The following is a 15,644-nucleotide window of genomic DNA, read 5'->3' as shown; positions in this document are numbered from 1 at the left end:
GCATTCATGAAGAGTTCCAGAACCTCTTTTTCTAGGAAAATAACACTGAATGTTCCTTTTTTCATCAGAGAAATGCTGGAGGGTATGGTCTCACAGTCACAGCAAATACAGAGAAACATCAAATGATAAAAATGATGTGTACTAGGTTTTTACATAAACAGCACAATTTACATAAATGACACAAAATGAAAAAATAGTGCCACTCCTTCCTTGGTTGCCATCAGAGCCTTGGCCTGGCTACTGGCCACAATGGGAGGAAGACTGCCTCTGTCCACTGGCTTCAGCTCCATAGCTGCCTTCCCAAAAGGCTGGTCAACACCAACAACTCAGAGAAATGAAAGGAACAAGTACTTTATAAAGTAAAAGAACCAAAGCAGACACTTTTGGGAACTGTGTAGTTCGTTTTGAATTTTTAAATCAAACCTCAGTCCTGACCTGCAGTTAAGGGCTCAGGGCCTTACAGAGATGGCCAAACTTCATCCTCACTGGCTGAGATAAGTGATCTCCCTCTCTTACAAAGGGATAACTGCCCATGATGGCGGCTGCTCCTAGCTTCAGCTCTCTTACAGGGCATGTGTATATCCTCCCTCCAGAAGTCTTAAAGGGCGATTCAGAAGCACAAATAAGTATAGATTTATTTGTATAGCTTGGAACACAAACTTCTTCCTTCCACCATGGACACAACTATTTCTACACTGAAAGGGTTTAAGCATAACTAACTATATTTACATAGGCTAAGGAAGAAAAGACCCACATCTAATTCTACACATTTTAAAGTAACCTTTATTTCTTTGAAGCTAGGCTACAGACTGGGCAAATCTGATGGAAACATCAGATCAGTGACAAAAATTCTATATGCTTTAATATATAGTAATTCCACCTGGTGAACTATGATAGAAGGATATTCTAATGTGGAGCATCAGAATAAATAGCTCTCAGGGCTCTGATGCCTGACTTTTAAAGTTTGAAGCCAATGAATTAACATTGGTGTTCATGCATGGAATTTAGTCCTATTTTATTAAAATAAGTGAATAATCTCTTATACACACTATTTTATGCAGAGTTGTCAATAAATGCCTAAAACACCAATCTATTTTTTTAAAAATTGTAATAGCTGACAACAACCACAAGTACAAATTTATCTGAAATCTAAATGTTTTATGTTGTGTCTTTAGGGCAATTTTTTACTTATAAAAATTTATACTCGTGTTATGCCCATTCTTAAAGCAAAATAATTGTTTTATAATGGCAAATACAGGACTACCAATGTAGGAAAAATAATCTCCAGTTTTCAGTTGAGCCTCTGAGTGTCGCTGTTTACTAATCTGGCACAGGAAGACAGATATTCAGCTAACCCAGCTGCAGTATTCTTAAACACAAGCACAAAATATCTGATGCATCAAACTTGCACAGATATTGTAGGCACTGTTAACAGAGACTTCTATTTTTTATTTTTTTTTAAACCACTAATTTAAAACCCAGAAGCTCCTGAATCCTAGAACTGACAGTGTTGCAAGATAATGAAAGAAAATCAAAAGCTATGGATCTGCAAAGAAAGGGTCTTGCGATGCCTCATAATTGTGCTTGCTTGGAAGATAGTTTCTGGGAAGATTCATTATTCCATTCCTGAGGAGATGCAGAAAGGCTCTTTTGTGGGGGATATTGCAAAGGATCTAGGAGTGGATAGAAATCATCTTTCAGACCACGGACTACGGATTGTTACCAGGACAGGTATGAGTCAGTATTTTGCTTTGAATTACAACAGTGGCCATTTACAAACCTCTCAGAGAATAGACAGAGAGGAAGTCTGTGGGAGGGCAGAAACGTGTGTTTTAAGTTTTGATGTTATAGTTGAGAGCAAAATAGAGATCTATGGGGTTCAAGTGGAAATTATTGATATAAACGATAATGCTCCCCAGTTCTCATCGGGGAAACTGGAACTGAAAATCAGTGAGGCATCTACTGCCGGATCCCGGTTCCCTCTGCCTGAAGCTCAGGATCCAGACCTAGGGATAAATTCTATACAGACCTACCAACTCACAGGCAGTAGCCATTTTTCTCTGGAGGTGCAAGCTGAAGAAAATGGTGCCAAATCTGCTGAGCTGGTGTTGGGGAAAAATCTGGACCGGGAAGAGCAAGCTGTTTTCAACCTGATCCTCACAGCTACTGATGGAGGCGATCCAGTCAGGTCCAGCACTGCTAACATCCAAGTCATTGTTTTAGATGCAAATGACAATGCACCTGTTTTCAGCAAACCAATCTATGAAATGAGCATCAAGGAGAACATTCTGAACGGGTCCAGCATTGCTACAGTTAGTGCTACTGATCTGGATGAAGGACAAAACGGAGAGATAAAATATTCATTCAAAAAAATCACAAAGAAGGATTCCAAAATGTTTATTTTAAACTCAACAACTGGTACAATTACCTTAATGGGAAACCTTGATTATGAGGAATCATCCTCATATGACTTTGAGGTGAAGGCTGAGGATGGAGGAGGGCTGAGTGACTGGTCAAAAGTTGTGATAATTGTTACGGATGTTAATGACAATGCACCTGAACTATCAATAACCTTTTTCATCAATACCATTTCTGAGAATTCACCAATAGGAACAGTTATTGCCCTTCTAAACGTACAAGATGAAGATTCAGGGGTCAATGGGGAGGTCACATGTTCAATTCCCAGTAAGCTCCCTTTCCAATTAAAACAGTCTTTTGATAACTTTTATAGTTTGGTGACACACAGTAACCTTGACAGAGAGAGCACAGCGGACTATAACATCACAATCACAGCTACTGACCATGGAATTCCACCACTTTCTGTATCAACTTTTATCCTACTTCAAATCCAAGACACAAATGACAACCCTCCTGTTTTTGCAGAACCATCTTACTTGGCTTATTTTACAGAGAACAATCCAAGAGGAGCTCAAGTATTTTCCTTAAAAGCAAATGATCCAGACTGGGAGGAAAATGCCAGAATAAGTTATTCCATAATTGAAGGGAACATGGACAAATTCCTTATTACCTCCTACCTCTCCATTAACTCAGAGACAGGGGTCATCTATGCTCTGAGTTCTTTTGACTATGAAGAGATCAGAGAGATGAAGTTCCTGGTCAAGGCCCAGGATGGAGGTTCTCCACCACTCAGCTCCAACGTCTCAGTGACTCTCTTCATCCTGGACCAGAATGACAATGCTCCCCAAATCCTGTACCCCTCCCCTCCCACTGACGGCTCCACAGGGATAGAGCTGGCCCCTCGCTCCTCTGAGCCAGGCTACCTGGTCACTAAGGTGGTGGCCGTGGATGCGGACTCTGGCCAGAATGCCTGGCTCTCCTACCAGCTGATCAAGGCCACCGAGCCAGGGCTCTTCACTCTGGGGCTCCACACGGGAGAGATCAGGACGGCCCGCTTCTTCCTGGAGAAAGATGCCCTCAAACAAAGCCTGGTGGTTTTAGTCAAGGACAATGGGCAGCCTCCAATGTCGGCGTCAGTCACTGTCACTGTGGTCTTGGCTGACACCATCCCTGACATGCTGACTGATCTGAGCAGTGTCCCAATATCTGAAGACCCACAGTCAGATCTCACCTTCTACTTGGTGACTGCAGTGGCTTTTGTCTCCTGCTTGTTCCTCGCCTTCCTCCTTGTGTTACTGGCACTCAAACTTCGCAGGTGGAAAAATTCTCAGCTGTGTGATAATGCAAGTTTGAATTTCAGTGGTGCACCAGTTTCACAGTTTGTTGGGATTGACGGAGTCCGGGCATTTCTTCAGTCTTATTGCCATGAGGTTTCACTGACTTCAGGCTCTCGGAAAAGCCAGATACTTTTTCCAATTGGAAGTTGTACCAATACTCTGACACCACAGCAGGCTTCTGATAAACCAGGCCCTGTGTTACTCATAGGTGATTCTAACGCAGTTACGGAGGAGGCAGCAATCCATCAGGTGAGCACATAAATGTTAAGCTTTCCCATTTGATCTCCCAGTATTCTAAAATGCATAGGAAACTTTCCTGAATATAAAGATTTTCTGAATGCTGCTACTGCCATTGTTTAACAATGTATAACGATCTCTAGAACAGATAGGTTGTCTTTCTTACTCTATGTCTTGGTGGTATGTCTTGTAGTGCTGATGGCAGGTGAAGTCATCTTGCATATTCTGTAGTGCGTTTCTACCATGTGCACAATGAACTTTGCCTTTTGAAAACGTTCCGTTGTTGACCTTCTGAATGCCTGTAGATGCAATGCTCCCTTTTTGTCAACAATTTTATGTGGGATTATAAATTGATGCTCCCCTTTTCATCAAATACATTCAGGCTTCAGTTCTTTGCACCATGGTGCTGGTCAACGTAAATGCTATATTTATCTTGTTTTTGTTTTTTATTTGAAGAAGTTTGTATTATCTATCTATATCTATCTATCTATCTATCTATCTATCTCTATCTATCATCTATCTATGAGAAAGAACACACATATATAAATGAAATAACATTAGTAAAACAAATCAGCAATAGCTCTGTATCCAAAAATTGTTGTAACAGGGAACATAAAATGTGTAGTTTTTACTTTCATTAATTGTTAATGATATCCAGTGCTTTTTTTCAGCTGGAGTGCGCTGTAGTGAAGTTCTGGCACCTCTCAGGTGGGCGCCATTGTGGGCTGGCACTCACCCCCCCCACTTCATGCCTTTACATATTTCTGAGAAGCCCCAAACTAACATTTCAAGTCAAAATGGTAACTGCCCAGTGTGTCTACACTTTTTAAAGATCTATGATTCCAGCCAGCTCCTAGCTGCTCTTAGCCATGATTGGTCAAGGTTAGGACTTGACTACAGGACTAATTCGTACTTCCTTTTCTTCAGTCCGTCTGCTGTGTAGCGGCAGTGGGTTTTAAGCTGTCCCGCCAGCCTTCTACCATTGCATGAGTGTGCGTTTGTGCAAGGGCCCTTCTGAGCTGCCCTAGCCATCCTCCTATATCTAAGAGAGCAAGGGAGGCAGGGGCACATTTATCTTTAATCGTATCAATATTCTGTGCCTAACATGAAGGCTAAATCCTGGGACATTTGGTAGTAGATTTGGGAATATGGAGCATAAATACTATTATAGACTAATGGCATTGTTATCTCATTGGCTAAACTAATACTATCCTTCAAGCAAATAAAGGTATAGTGAAAAAATATATAGAAATAATAATAATTTATTTATACCCCACCCATCTGGCTGGGTTTCCCCAGCCACTCTGGGTGGCTCCCAACTGAATATTAAAAACACAATACAGCATTAAACATTAAAAACTTCCCTAAACAGGGCTGCCTTCAGATGTCTTTTAAAAATAACATAGTCACTTATTGCCTTGACATCTGATGGGAGGGTGTTCCACAGGGCAGGGGCCACTACCAAGAAGGCCCTCTGCCTGGTTCCCTGTAACCTCATTTCTTGCAGTGAGGGAACTGCCAGAAGGCCCTCGGCGCTGGACCTCAGTGTTCGGGCTAAACGATGGGGGTTGGAAAGTTATGGGTCAGACTACACATCTAGTAAAGAAAATGAAATGATAACTAAATCCTATGCCCTGGAAACAAAGGAGAATTAATTATATTTATTTTAAAATATTTCTTCTAATTTCAGTGAGTTATTAAAGACAGTTACCAACCCTTACACACACACAAAATTAGGAAGAATTAAGAAACCTGGTCCTAATTAACTCCATTGTTGATTTGGTAAAGTTGCATTATTAAAGGAATGTGTAACCAGGGTTCTCTTTCCCTTCTCCCCTAACAGTTCTAATTCAATACTTAAATAATATACAAATTTAATTAATTTTGGGGAGGAGAAGCAGGAATTAACAGTAATACAATGGAAGAGATTCAGGCCAAAGGTGAGCAAGCAATATCAAGAATACTAAAATATTATACATACATCACAACTTCTAGCCTTGACTAACTGGCTAAACTAATTGGGGAAATGCTGTAAAACACAACATTTTCAGTGACAATGATTGTCAATATATCTTGGTCAGTAGAGCATGAGACTCTTAATCTCAGGGCTGTGGTCCCTTCCAACTCTATGGTTCTATGAATATTGGTATAGAGAAACCCACCAAAATACTAGAAAGTATGTAATATCAACTAATACCAAAGGACACCATAATCTTGGCTGCAAAATATCATATTTGAGAAAACACTATAGTATTTTGGGGAAACAAGACTTCAGTAAGAGTCAGCTTAGTTATTGTACAGGAGATAATACACAACAACAATCTTCAGGTGAGCTTTTTCTCTTAACTCAAAAAGCAGACTCGGAGGTTGTAACTGGAAGTGCATAGGACTACTGCCTCTTTCTCTTCCTGCTGTTTGCTAAAAACAAGCCTCCCTGGTTGCATTCTCATTCATGGGGAGCTAGGGGAAGAAAATCAGCTTGGAAATTTTTGAATGAACAAATGGCAGGAATGAAAAAAAAAAAAAAAGCCAAAGCTAACCTTCCCTTTATTAAAGCCCATATACACAATGAGCTGCTCCTGCTCTTGATGATGAGGGTTCCCAACAAGATTAAAAGTTCTCTCTCCACCTACTTAACTGCACCATGTGGTGCTGCACTTGCAGGATGTGACAACACAACCAGCCCTTCCTCAGAACACCATTGGGTGGGTGGGTGCTGTGAAGTGACGTGAGCAGAAAGACATGAATTGCTATGTGGCTCCAAGCCAAGGATGGCCACCTGAGAAAAGGTGAAAGTGGGTGTAGAATGACAATCTCTCCTTTTAGAAATCGCCCTTCTCAATTTCAAGCAAATCTCAAGTATTGGAATGTGCCATTCAGGTAGGAATGAGTGTCAAGACTGAGTTCAGTCTTTGCTTCCTCCTCCTGCCTTGAAGAGCTGATAGTTGCTCATCACTTCTTCCCATAAAGTATCGTCTGATTTCCTGATTTCCTCCCCATCATGCCTTTAGAGTTATGAATGGTAGCAGCATTCGAGAGTTTAACACTCTGTAGATTTGTGAAAGAAGTATTTTACCGAATGGATTATAAGTGGACATAGTGTGGGAGTCAAAGTATGTGACGCATGTATTTGGATCATTTGTAGTGTCAGTTTTCTGCTGACACTCAGGTGTTGTGTAAGGGGTTGCTGACCTGTATAAAAATCTTTGAGCCAAAAAAGCCACACCTGTTCCCGTTGTCCATATATTGTTATTCTATCTTCATTAAAAAAATAATGGATGGTAGATTAAAAGCATCATAAGTGATATCAGAGGGGCAAATTTTGAGAACCATTCTTTCCAGATCCTATGGTTAGAGAATAAGAAAAGATTAGGTAAGTAATCTAGGACTTGTTAAGTGAAAAAATAACCAACACATAGACTCTTGACCCAGTATATGTTCCATTGTGGTCCATGACACCCTTTCCAAGCCCTGAATCAGCAGCAAAACATTGTGACTTTATAAGAACATAATATGATTTCATAAGAAGAACCTGCTGGATGAGGCCAACAGCCCATGCAGTTCAGCGTCCTGGCTGAGTGGTCAACCAGACACCTGTGGGAAACCTACAAATAGGACCTGAGCTGGTATTCAAAAGCATTACTGCCTCTAGCTTTGGAGGCAGAGCATAACCATTATGGGCAATAGCCTTCAATAGCCCTTTCCTCCATGAATTTGTCTAATCCCCTTTTAAAGCCATCTGAGTGGTCATCACTGCCTCCTGTGGGCTTGTGTTCCTTCATCTAACTATGCACTGCTTGTTCCTTTTATCTGTTCTGAATCTCCCAACGTTCAGCTTCACTGGATGTCCCTGCGTTCTAGTGTTTTGCATAATTGTATACACTTCTGTCATGTCACCTCTTACCCACCTATTCTCTAAACTAAAAATTCCCAAGAGCTGCAAATTTTCTTCATAGAAGGGGTTGCTTGTACTCCTTGATAATTTTGCTTATTCTTTTTTGAATAGATCTCAGTGATCCACCAGGTGTATATAGGGACAGGAGTTCTTTCAGAAAACAAGGTCCTGAGTTGTCCAGGGCTTTGCATCCAATATATTTAAATAATTTACCATGAAGTGCTCAAACCTCCTAAATGCTCTTGAGATACTGAGGGAGACTGAAACTGCTGTGCCTTCTGTTGTCTTCCTCTACCAACACACACATACATTATTTTATTTGTATGCCTCCTTTCCACAGTTCAGACCATGCTCAAGGTGGCTTACGACATAAAAAATACATAACTACAACATAACAAAAGTAGTCGTAAACAATAAATAAAACATGGAACTCATAATAAAACATGAAACACAACCAAACTGATCAGTTTCTACATAAATCACAAGATCTAAAATAAAGATACAAAAAACCAACAGCAACAACAGCAGCAGCAAGCCCTCATCACCCCAAAAAAGCTACACCCCGGCCCCAATTGTCTCACCCGCCATCCTTTCCACTTTAAAATTCACTCACCAGAGCATAGAACGGGGCTGCTGGGTGCCTGAGGCCACGGCCCTCTACACAGTGCAGTTATCTTATGAATAAGCACATGCACTGTTGAAACATTTAAAGCAGCCTCTCTGAGTGAGCACCTTGCTACCCTAACTGCAGATAAGCCAGGGGTGCTTTATAAAACATGCAATAAACCCTACTTACATGACTATATTAATAGATCATGAATGCAATCCTCCTAATGCAATTAACACCCCATATATTAATGCACATTACAAGCACAGGAAAAAAGCACCAACTTTTTAAAGTACTCCAGATGAAGATAATGAGATTGCCTCGCCATTATCACTTGGGTCTATTAAACAGGATATGGAACTTTCAGTCCATCACATCCCTGACTCAGATTGTCTAGGCAAATATGAAAGTAAGATTATGTTAAAATGAGCTATAGTTTTCAGTTGAGCCTCTGGGTGTCGCTGTTCACCAATTTGGCTACAGAACACACTGGGAGTTCCATAAATTCTCTAATGTATAAACAGAAAATATCTGCATGACCATACTTGCACAGACATTGCAGGGAGTGTAATAGGAGCAACTTTAAATAAAAAACAACAGCATTTATTTCATACTCAAAAACGTCTGAGCCAGAATAAGTGGCATTTATCCTGTTGCAAGAAAATGGGAGAAAACCAGAAGCAATGGAGCTGTAAAGAGACAATCTTGTTGCAATGCCTCATATTGATGTTCATTTTGAAGACAGTTTCTGCACAACTTCATTATTCCATTCCAGAGGAGATGCAGAAAGGCTCTTTTGTGGGAAATATTGCAAAGGATCTAGGAATGGATGGAAATAATCTTTCAAACCGTGAGCTCCGGATTCTTACCAGAACAGGTATGATTCAGTATTTTGCTTTGAACTACAACAGTGGTCATTTACAAACCACTGAGAGAATTGACAGAGAAGAAATTTGTGCATGGGCAGAGAAGTGCAAATTAAATTTTCAGGTTATTGTTGAGAGTAAAAGAAAACTTTATGGAGTTGAAGTGGAAGTTACTGATATAAACGATAATGCTCCCCACTTTCCTCCAGGACAACTGGAGGTGAAAATTAATGAAATATCTATAAAAGGGTCTCGGTTTCCACTGCCTGAGGCTACTGATCCAGATCTGGGGATAAATTCTGTTCAGAATTACGAACTCACAGGCAGCGTGCATTTTTCTCTGGATGTTCAAACAGGAGAAAATGGTCCCAAGCATGCTGAGCTGGTGCTGGAAAAATCTTTGGACAGAGAGGAACAGTCAGTTTATGATCTAATTCTTATGGCTATGGATGGGGGTGATCCTGTCAGGACTGGCACTGCTCAAATTCAAGTCATTGTTTTAGATGTAAATGACAACGCACCAATTTTTAGCCAACCAGTCTATGAAATCAGCATTGAGGAGAACATTCCCAAAGGGTCCATAGTCTGTGCAGTCAAAGCCACTGATCTGGATGAAGGAATCAACGGAGAGGTGAAATACTCCTTCAAAAAAACCACAAAAAAGGATTCACAAATGTTTCTTTTAAATTCAACAACTGGCATAATAACCCTCATGGGAAACTTGGACTTTGAGACATCATCCTTCTATGAATTTGAGGTGCAAGCCATGGATGGGGGTGGTCTAAGTGACAGGTCAAAGGTTGTGATCATGGTCACAGATCTGAATGACAATGCGCCAGAATTAATTGTGACCTTTCTGACCAACTCCATTCATGAGAACTCATCAACCGGAACAGTTATTGCTATTATAAATGTAGAAGATCAAGATTCTGGAATCAATAGTGAGGTCACATGCACAATTCCCAGAAACCTCCCGTTTCAGCTAAAACAATCCATAGACAACTTTTATAGTTTGGTGACAGATGGCCCCCTTGACAGAGAACAAGTGGCAAACTACAACATCACCATCACAGTAACTGATCATGGAATGCCTTCTCTTTCTACAGCCACCATCATAGCTCTGCACATTTTAGACACAAATGATAACCCACCTCACTTTGCAAGATCAGATTACAAGTCATTTTTCATGGAAAATAATCAGAGAGGAGCATCCATCTTTTCTCTAAATGCAAATGATCCAGACTGGGAAGAGAACTCCAGAATAACATATTCCATCATAGAAAGTCAAGTGACTGGCTCCCCTCTCTCCTCCTACCTCTCCATTAACTCTGAGACAGGGGTCATCTATGCTCTGAGTTCTTTTGACTATGAAGAGATCAGAGAGATGAGGTTCCTAGTCAAGGCTCAGGATGGAGGTTCTCCACCACTCAGCTCCAACGTCTCAGTGACTCTCTTCATCCTGGACCAGAATGACAATGCTCCCCAAATCCTGTACCCCTCCCCTCCCACTGACGGCTCCACAGGGATAGAGCTGGCCCCTCGCTCCTCTGAGCCAGGCTACCTGGTCACTAAGGTGGTGGCCGTGGATGCAGACTCTGGCCAGAATGCCTGGCTCTCCTACCAGCTGATCAAGGCCACTGAGCCAGGGCTCTTCACTCTGGGGCTCCACACGGGAGAGATCAGGACGGCCCGCTTCTTTCTGGAGAAAGATGCCCTCAAGCAAAGCCTGGTGGTTTTAGTCAAGGACAATGGGCAGCCTCCAATGTCGGCGTCAGTCACTGTCACTGTGGTCTTGGCTGACACCATCCCTGACATGCTGACTGATCTGAGCAGTGTCCCAATATCTGAAGACCCACAGTCAGATCTCACCTTCTACTTGGTGACTGCAGTGGCTTTTGTCTCCTGCTTGTTCCTTGCCTTCCTCCTTGTGTTACTGGCACTCAAACTTCGCAGGTGGAAAAATTCTCAGCTGTGTGATAATGCAAGTTTGAATTTCAGTGGTGCACCAGTTTCACAGTTTGTGGGGATTGACGGAGTCCGGGCATTTCTTCAGTCTTATTGCCATGAGGTTTCACTGACTTCAGGCTCTCGGAAAAGCCAGATTTTTTTCCCAATCGGAAGCTGTACCAATACTCTGACACCACAGCAGGCTCCTGATAAGCCAGGCCCTGTGTTACTCATAGGTGATTCTAACACGGTTACGGAGGAGGCAGCAATCCCTCAGGTGAGCACATAGATTTCAGTACTTTCCATTTGATCTCCCAGTATTCTAAAATGCATAGGAAACTTTCCCGAGTACAAAAGGTTTCCTGGCTCAGGCAATCACCATCCAGGAATGGGAGACTAAGAAGAACTACAGCATGGTGTAGATTGCACATCTCTTCCCGAGGCCCCTCCTTTGCATGTTTAGTTAAAGCTAAGGATGCATTCCTGAAGGCTGCTAGTGCCATTGTTTAATAATGATTAACAAAGTCTCTAGAACAGGTAGGTTTACCAGAACATTTGGTAGAAGGGCTCTCTCTCCATGGCTGTAGGACAGAGGTGGACAACCACTGGGCTCCATGCACCTTCCACTTCTGTCAGTGCAGTCCCCCAAACTGCCTATATCTTCCTGATCCTGCCAAAGAGAAACACCACTAGCAGAGACAGGGTGGGGTGGGGAATCAGTCCTATCTCATCTACCTGGTGACTGCAGTGGCTTTTGTTTCCTGCTTGTTCTTCATTTTCCTCCTTGCTTTTACTGGCCATCAGGTTGCACGGATGGAGAAAACTGCAACTGTTTGAGTCAAGGAGTGTGAATTTCAGTGGTGCTCCTGTCGCACAGTTTGTGGCTATTGATGGAATCCAAACATTTCTTTACTCTTATTGTGATGATCTTTCTCTTACCACTGCCTTTAGGAAAAACAGGTTTAACACTTCCAAGGCAAATTATTTCCATACTGTGACCAATGATCAGGCCTAGGAGGTAAAGGATCCTATTTTTGCTAATGTGGATTTAGATTGGAACAATGGAAATGAAATCAGAGACCAGGTGTGCTAACTTTTTCTTTTAATTGTAAATGTAGTTACAAATCTTGACGGACAAATTTCCCATTTATCTCTTTTCTTGACCCTTTTCAAAGCAACGAGACACGTTGGTAATTATTTTATTTCACTTATAGCTAGTATCTTATTTTACTAGTGGGGAAATCTTTATTGGTTTCAATCTGTGTTTTCTTAAACCACTGCGGCTTACATGACAGTAAGGATTTTATATTTGAAATTTATTGTGGTTTGGCTCTGTGCAGGGTATTTGAACAAACTACCTACACGAACCAGCCTGCCCACTGTATTTATTTCTCATCATAGGCCTTGCTCTGTGTTCTGTCGGGTTGCCATATGTCTAGAATTTCCCAGAATATCCATAATTTGTCAGCGTCATCTGTTTGAAACATGGCAACTGAAGGTCTGATTGCCTGAGACACAAGCCAGAAGGCACAGTGGGCAAGGAGGGAAAAAGAGGGGGAAAGAAGGTAGCAGAAAAAGGGGGGAAAGGGGTGGCCTATTTTTTTGTCTTGGCCCCTCCCCCCAACTGTGCCCACATTTGGCTTCAGCCCTGTCCACCACTGGCTTTTGTCTTGCCCAGCATCTGCATACGGCCACTGGCAGATTACCTCTGGCCCCCTGTTCTGTTCTGTTCTGTTGTGGAATGCCTCCCCCCTGGGAAGTCTGACTGCCCCCCTCATTAACTGACAGGCTGTGAGTACCTCTGTGTTCAATTGCACTGTCAATTATTTCTTCCACCTCCCTGTTGGTTGATTAATTGTTTTCATTCAAGTTGTGATCTGCTATGGAAGTCCCTGGACTAAAAGCTGAGCTGAACCTATTTTGAACAAATAAATACATTTTGTGGTTCGAGGACCCGACCCCTGTCACGTGAAATGAATATGCAAGGACACATGGTATAAGGTTAATGGGCAAGGAAAGGCCACAACTTTATTGATTACAGCAGTGAAAAGGTATTGGCTTAGGTATTGGATGTCTAAAACAGAGTGGGTTTATTCACCAGTAGGTGGAGCCTGTTGATGCTCATCCAACTATAGGCTCTCCCCTGATGTCACCGAGGGTCGTGCCATGGCCTCCCGCCAAGCAGGCATCGGACTTTAATTCCTTTAATGGAATACCCAAAATATTGAAGGCATAGGCGATGGCCACACCTAGCTCTTTGTTTCCACAACACATTTTCCAATGCCTAACCTACCCACCAATACCACGAAAGTTGTGACGATTGCTACGAGGTAGGCGAAAGAAACCAAAAAGCCTAATGCCAAATGGAAAAATTCCTACCAGGCCCCCCGGACAACCAGGGCGACCAACCTAAGGTCCATAGCAAGGCCAGGAAAATAAGACCCTGAGCTCAAAGGGAGTGGAGGGTGGGTGACTCGCGACGGGTCGAAGGCAAATGAGACCGAGAAAGGGCTGGCGCCTCAGCATTTAGGATGCTGTCCACGCCCCCCCCCCGGAGGCACCTGGTTGGGTGCCTCTGGAAGGGGGGGCTGGCGCCAGCCAGGTGAGTGGGGAGGCAGAGCTCGGGCTCCCGTCCACAACCACTCCCCTCTCTTCCAGGGAGGAGAGTCTTTCCTGTGGTAACATGATCTTCTGGTTCTCTTTGCCAACCACTATTCTTAAACAGGTGTAACTTGTGCCTAGTTAGGTGCAAGTAATAATTGCTCACAGTAGCATAAAGTACCTCTAAGCCTGGAAGGAAAGGGGGTGTTGTTATATGCACTTTGAGTGCTGATGGGAATTGCATGCTGAAATAGCTGCCCTATCCTACCTGCATTACAGTTCCCAATCCCATACCAGGAGCCATGTGCTAGAACAGGCCCTCCAAATGTTTTTGGGACTACAATTCCCATCATCCCTGACCACTGGTCCTGCTAGCTAGGGATGATGGGAGTTGTAGTCCCAAAACATCTGGAGGGCCGAGTTTGGGGATGCCTGTGCCAGAAGGAGGCATCCATCCTCTAATCTACCTTGCTGGACTGGTCAAATAATCCTTGCTAGATTAGTCAAATATAGATTCATTTTGCTATGTGTATGCATTGTGTTTTAGTCTGTGCATTTGGCTAATCTTTCTATTCTGGACAATGGTGTTACTATTCACTGATAACTCCACATTTTCAGGTAATAAGAATTTAACCTATCAAATTAATATCAACAATAAGACCGATAGAATGATAGAAAATCATTCCGAATCTATGATTGCATTCAAGTCAAGAGTGGATATAAGCAATTCTGGATATATCTTAGACCCCCTCAAATCACTCAAATCCTCTCCGCTGAATGGCTCTGCACTGATACAATAATGGCAGAAAAGAAAGTTCTCAGTTCAAAACTACTACTGTTACTACCACTACTACTACGATTAATTATTACATTTCAGTTTACAGTCTGACAAACTGAAATTCTGGCAGAGTAGTGCACACTTTGAGTGCACTTGTGTAGAAGCTTTTTCTTCATGTCATAAACATTCCTGATTAATTACAATAAACTTCCACATATGCCAAAGCAATCCAAAAACGCAATACATCTAACAAATCTTTTATCTTCAGATATAAGTGTCATTGAGTTTATACTCAGGTAAGTTGGTATAGGATTGCAATGTAAAAACTGTAATAAAATCTTACTAGCAAAGGTTGAATAGAATTAAGTACCAATACTATGAAAACAGAAATGAAAAACCAATTATTCAAAAGGATCATATGCGTCTTCTTGGGAAATGCCATTGAAAAGCATCCAAAAAAGTCAAAGGGAGAATATTGAATAATTCCCCACCTAAGGAATTAGGAATCATCACACAGAATCGTAAGGAAAGATGTATCACCCAAAACTTCCTCTAGTGCAGCAGTGGCCAGCCAGATGCCACAGGGAAGATTACAAACATATGAGAAAAATGTCAAATGAATATGCATGCCTAAAGAATGAAAGAGTTATCCTGTGCTAAAGTGAATTTAAATTTCTTTTTTTTATATATATATAATTTTTTATTAATTTTCCAATTTTTAACACTAAACAACAACAACACACAAACATCAACAAATACAAACACACCCAAAAAAGAAAAAAATATCATTTCTTAACCTCATTTTCATACGCCTCGTTTCTCGGACTTCCCCATACCTCACCCTTTTTGCATCCTTATTTTACAGTTTTTCAGCAACCCTTTTTGCCAATTAAATTTTAAATTTAAACTCATTGTCATTCTCAATTTCACCTTAAATCATCAAACTGTTTTAACTGCAATTCTGCATCTTCCTTCCCCTTGACATTTTATCACTCCTCTATTTTACAACAGTTCTTAA

Source organism: Podarcis erhardii (assembly GCF_964252035.2).
Source record: "Podarcis erhardii genome assembly, chromosome: 8".
Taxonomy (NCBI): domain Eukaryota; kingdom Metazoa; phylum Chordata; class Lepidosauria; order Squamata; family Lacertidae; genus Podarcis; species Podarcis erhardii.
The sequence above is the reverse complement of the archived record's forward strand: the minus strand, read 5'-3'. Positions refer to the sequence as shown.